At 39.2% G+C, this 5,007-nt stretch overlaps 1 protein-coding gene across 1 annotated transcript in view; it reads left to right on the top strand.

Annotated features, from left to right (window-relative positions):
* Positions 1-3,474: 3,474 nt before the first annotated feature.
* Positions 3,475-5,007, top strand: part of scf (Calumenin scf) — a 45,155-nt gene continuing 43,622 nt past the window's right edge. The window contains exon 1 of the mRNA XM_070103069.1: positions 3,475-3,629. The gene's annotated coding sequence lies outside the window, so the exon portion shown is untranslated. The remainder of the gene's footprint in view (positions 3,630-5,007) is intronic.

The following is a 5,007-nucleotide window of genomic DNA, read 5'->3' as shown; positions in this document are numbered from 1 at the left end:
TATTATGACGGGGGAGCGCTAAACCTGTGGGGTTATACAGCGCCTGTATCAAATCAAATCAAGTTTTTTCTCTATAAGGATTACAATGCTGAGTTTACAGAATTTGGTTATTGTGTGGTTTACATGTAGTAAAATAATAATTACAGAGTGTACCACTAGAACACCTAGCATGGCTAGGCATTTCGGGCAGACTTAGATTAATTCTTTAATTTAAAATATTACAAATTATGAGGTAAGTTGGTATTATGGCTAAGTGACTAAATACTAGTTTGTGAGTTTAGCAATGTGAATGATTTTGTTTTGGCACAATACATAGTTTCAGTATTGGAGTATCACAGGCCAACTTATGACTAGTTAGGATTCATTATTTTAAGATTAAGATTTATATTTCTGTGTTTATGGTCAAATGGGTGAGTAAGTGTAAGTGTGAACCACCAGGTGGTATTCATGTAATTAGTTGACGGGGTGTATCAGGGAGATAAGATGTTTTCTAATGGTAGTTTTGAAGGTGATGAATGTGTCTGCAGTTCTAGAGTTCTCAAGTAGGGTGTTCCAGATTTTAGGGCCTTTGACATACATTGAATTTTTGTAAAGGTTTAGTCGGACACAGGGAATGTCATAGAGATGTTTGTGTCTGGTGTTATGCCTGTGGGTCCTGTCACAACTATCAAGAAAGCGTTTTAGGTCAAGGTTAATATTGGAATTTAAGGTCCTGTAGATGTAGATTGCACAGTAGTAAGTGTGGATGTACTGAACAGGGAGTAAGTTTAGATCTATGAAGAGTGGGGGGGGTGTTGCCAGGGATGGGATTTAGTGATTATTCTTACTGCGGCTTTTTGTTGGGTTATTATTGGCTTTAGGTGTGTTGCTGCAGTTGATCCCCAAGCACAAATAGCATAGGTGAGGTATGGATAAATAAGGGAATGGTATAGTGTGAGAAGGGCAGTTTGCGGCATGTGGTATCATATCTTGGAGAGGATCCCAACCGTTTTGGATACTTTTTTGGTTATGTGTTGGATATGGGTGCTGAAATTCAGGTTGTTGTCGAGTATATATGCCTAGGAATTTGCCCTCATTATGTCTGGCAGTTATAGTGTTGTCGATCTTAATGTTAATTTGCGCAACTCCTGCTCTGCTACCAAACATAATATAGTAGGTTTTGTCAGTGTTAAGCGTATTAAGGTCACATACAAACTATACTTCTTTCTACAGTATACAGAATGTACTTTACATGCAATGAAACATTATTAAGCAGTGCATTTCTGGCAGAACATGCATGATTGCAGTGCCTTGGGAAATGCAAGACATTCAGGATTGATTCAAGGAATTGTAGTACTGCTCTAATTCCATGGATCAAGAGCCATTAAGTCACTTTGTCTGACATTTTTTGAGGTTATCCTAGGTAAGTAAGTTTATAAGTAAGTTTATTTTTTACAGGTACATATAAATCCAGTTACATAAATTACCATATCTAGCAGCATATATGTAGATTACCTAGGATAACACCCAAAAAAGTTAGACAAAGTGACTTATTTCCATTGAGTCCTTGCTTATTTCCATTGAGTCCTTGCTTATTTCCATTGGGTCCTTGCTTATTTCCATTGGAGTCCTTATTTCCATTGGGTCCTTGCTTATTTCCATTGGGTCCTTGTGTATTTCCATTGGGTCCTTGCTTATTTCCATTGGGTCATTGTTTATTTCCATTGGGTCCTTGCTTATTTCCATTGAGTCGTTGCTTATTTCCATTGGGTCCTTCCGTATTTCCATTGGGTCCTTGCTTATTTCCATTGAGACCTTGCTTATTTCCATTGAGTCCTTGCTTATTTCCATTGAGTCCTTGCTTATTTCCATTGAGTCCTTGCTTATTTCCATTGGGTCCTTGCTTATTTCCATTGTGTACTTGCTTATTTTCATTGGAGTCCTTATTTCCATTGGGTCCTTGCTTATTTCCATTGGGTCCTTGCTTATTTCCATTGGGTCCTTGCTTATTTCCACTGGGTCCTTGCTTATTTCCATTGAGTCCTTGCTTATTTCCATTGGGTCCTTGCTTATTTCCATTGGGTCCTTGCTTATTTCCATTGAGTCCTTGCTTATTTCCACTGGGTCCTTGCTTATTTCCATTGAGTCCTTGCTTATTTCCATTGGGTCCTTGCTTATTTCCATTGGGTTCTTGCTTTTTTTCCATTGGGTCCTTGCTTATTTCCATTGTAGTCCTTATTTCCATTGGGCTTTTGCTTATTTCCATTGGGTCCTTGCTTATTTCCATTGGGTCCTTACTTATTTCCATTGGAGTCCTTATTTCCATTGAGTCCTTGCTTATTTCCATTGGAGTCCTTTTTTCATTGAGTCCTTGCTTATTTCCGTTGTGTTGTTGCTTATTTCCATTGTGTTCTTGCTTATTTCCATTGTGTTCTTGCTTATTTCCATTGAGTCCTTGCTTATTTCCATTGTGTTCTTGTTTATTTTCATTGAGTCCTTGCTTATTTCTATTGTGTTCTTGCTTATTTCCATTGAGTCCTTGCTTATTTCCATTGAGTCCTTGCTTATTTCTTTTGAGTCCTTGCTTATTTCCATTGTGTTCTTGCTTATTTCCATTGAGTCCTTGCTTATTTCCATTGAGTTCTTGCTTATTTCCATTGGGTTCTTGCTTATTTCCATTGGGTTCTTGCTTATATACACTACGTATGATAATTGTTCTTACATGTAGCTGTGCCTGGATAAACTTACACTCACCAGTATCAAGGATCACAATGGAAATGCGTAACTTTGACCATTTTTTGGGGTTATTCTAGGTAATATACACATGTTAAACTATGTGTAATTGTATTTATGTGGAGGTGTGTCTATATAAACTTATTAAGAACCCTACTTGAGACGGTGACCGAATTCCCTTAAAAACCGTAAAATGCCCACAGCAAAATAAAAATAATGTAGGGGCATTTTGGTGCCACAATTAAAGCGAAGCAATTAACATATAAAATATACAATACCTACGATATTGTCTTATACTTTTCTTAACGCTAGTCAAAATTTGAAGTTGAAGTCACTTCTGACTTTTTTTTTTTTTTTTTTTGGGGGGGGGAGTTATCCTAGGTAATTTATACATACTATGTAATATAATTGTTATCTCCTAAATTTGGGTAATTGTACTTATGTGTAAATGTACCTAAATAAATTTATTAAAGTTCAAGACAGAGGGAGACTTACACACATCGCATTTGACTAACATTGTCTAGATGTCCTGTTATGGTTATTACTACTGACTTCTGAACTGTTAATAATCAACATCCTAAAAAATAATTAATGTAATTATAGAATTATTTGCATCTAATGCTGACTAAAATTTACAAAACAAAAATCGGCAATATAATCTCAATACTTATTTTCCAGATTTTTAATGCTTACCTCTGTGATTGGTCGGCTTTCAGTACCCTGCCTCGTGATTGGCTGGGTTTTTGTAAGCCACATAGTGATTAGCTGAGAAGTTGAAAGCAGGGCTATGATTGGCAGGAGGCGCGAGTGGTGAGTTGGAACCTAGAGGTAAACAAAAGTTAAAACTGGGCGTCTGCTGAGCCTGTGTCGAGGAGGGAAAAAGAAGAGGAAAAAGTGTCATTGTTGGCTGCCTGAGGGTAAGTGGAGAGGATGAATGAGCAGTGTTGGTGACGATAACTTGACGAGTACTACCTGATGGGAAGTGGTGATTTTGAGGATGAGAAATGTGTGAGAATGGGAAGGGACGAGTTAATAGAATGAGAAGGGATGAGTATGAGAGAATGAGAAGGATGAGTGAGAATGAGAAGGATGAGTGTGAGAGAATGAGAAGGATGAGTGAGAGAATGAGAAAGAAGAGTGAGAGAATGAGAAGGAATCAGTTTGAGGGAATGAGCAGGCATGAGTATGAGAAGGATGAGTGTGAGAGAATGAGAAGGATGAGTGAGAGAATGAGAAGGGATGACTGAAAGAGAAGGGATGAGTGTGAGAATGAGAAGGGATGAGTGTGAGAATGAGAAGGTATGAGTGAGAATGAGAAGGGATGAGTGACAATGAGAAGGGATGAGTGTGAGAATGAGAAGGGATGAGTGACAATGAGAAGGGATGAGTGTAAGAATGAGAAGGGATGAGTGACAATGAGAAGGGATGAGTGTAAGAATGAGAAGGGATGAGTGTGAGAATGAGAAGGGATGAGTGTGAGAATGAGAAGGGATGAGTGTGAGAGAATGAGAAGGGATCAGTGTGAGGGAATGAGAAAGCATGAGTATGAGAGAATGAGAAGGATGAGAGAGAGAATGAGAAGGATGAGTGAGAGAATGAGAAGGGATGACTGAAAGAATGAGAGTGTGAGAATGAGAAGGGATGAGTGTGAGAATGAGAAGGGATGAGTGAGAATGAGAAGGGATGAGTGAGAATGAGAAGGGATGAGTGAGAATGAGAAGGGATGAGTGTGAGAATGAGAAGGGATGAGTGTGAGAATGAGAAGGGATGAGTGTGAGAGAATGAGAAGGGATCAGTGTGATGGAATGAGAAAGCATGAGTATGAGAGAATGAGAAGGATGAGAGAGAGAATGAGAAGGATGAGTGAGAGAATGAGAAGGGATGAGTGTGAGAATGAGAAGGGATGAGTGTGAGAATGAGAAGGGATGAGTGAGAGAATGAGAAGGGATCGGTGTGAGGGAATGAGAAGGCATGAGTATGAGAGAATGAGAAGGATGAGTGAGAGAATGAGAAGGGATGAGTGTGAGAGAATGAGAAGGGATGAGAATGAGAAGAGATGAGTGTGTGAGAGAACGAGAAGAGATGAGTGTGTGAGAGAACGAGAAGAGATGAGTGTGTGAGAGAACGAGAAGGGATGAGTGTGTGAGAGAACGAGAAGGGATGAGTGTGTGAGAGAACGAGAAGGGATGAGTGTGTGAGAGAACGAGAAGGGATGAGTGTGTGAGAGAACGCGAAGGGATGAGTGTGTGAGAGAACACGAAGGGATGAGTGTGTGAGAGAACGCGAAGGGATGAG

This window comes from Cherax quadricarinatus, chromosome 84 (assembly GCF_038502225.1).
Source record: "Cherax quadricarinatus isolate ZL_2023a chromosome 84, ASM3850222v1, whole genome shotgun sequence".
Classification (NCBI taxonomy): Eukaryota; Metazoa; Arthropoda; class Malacostraca; order Decapoda; family Parastacidae; genus Cherax; species Cherax quadricarinatus.
The sequence above is the reverse complement of the archived record's forward strand: the minus strand, read 5'-3'. Positions and strand labels throughout refer to the sequence as shown.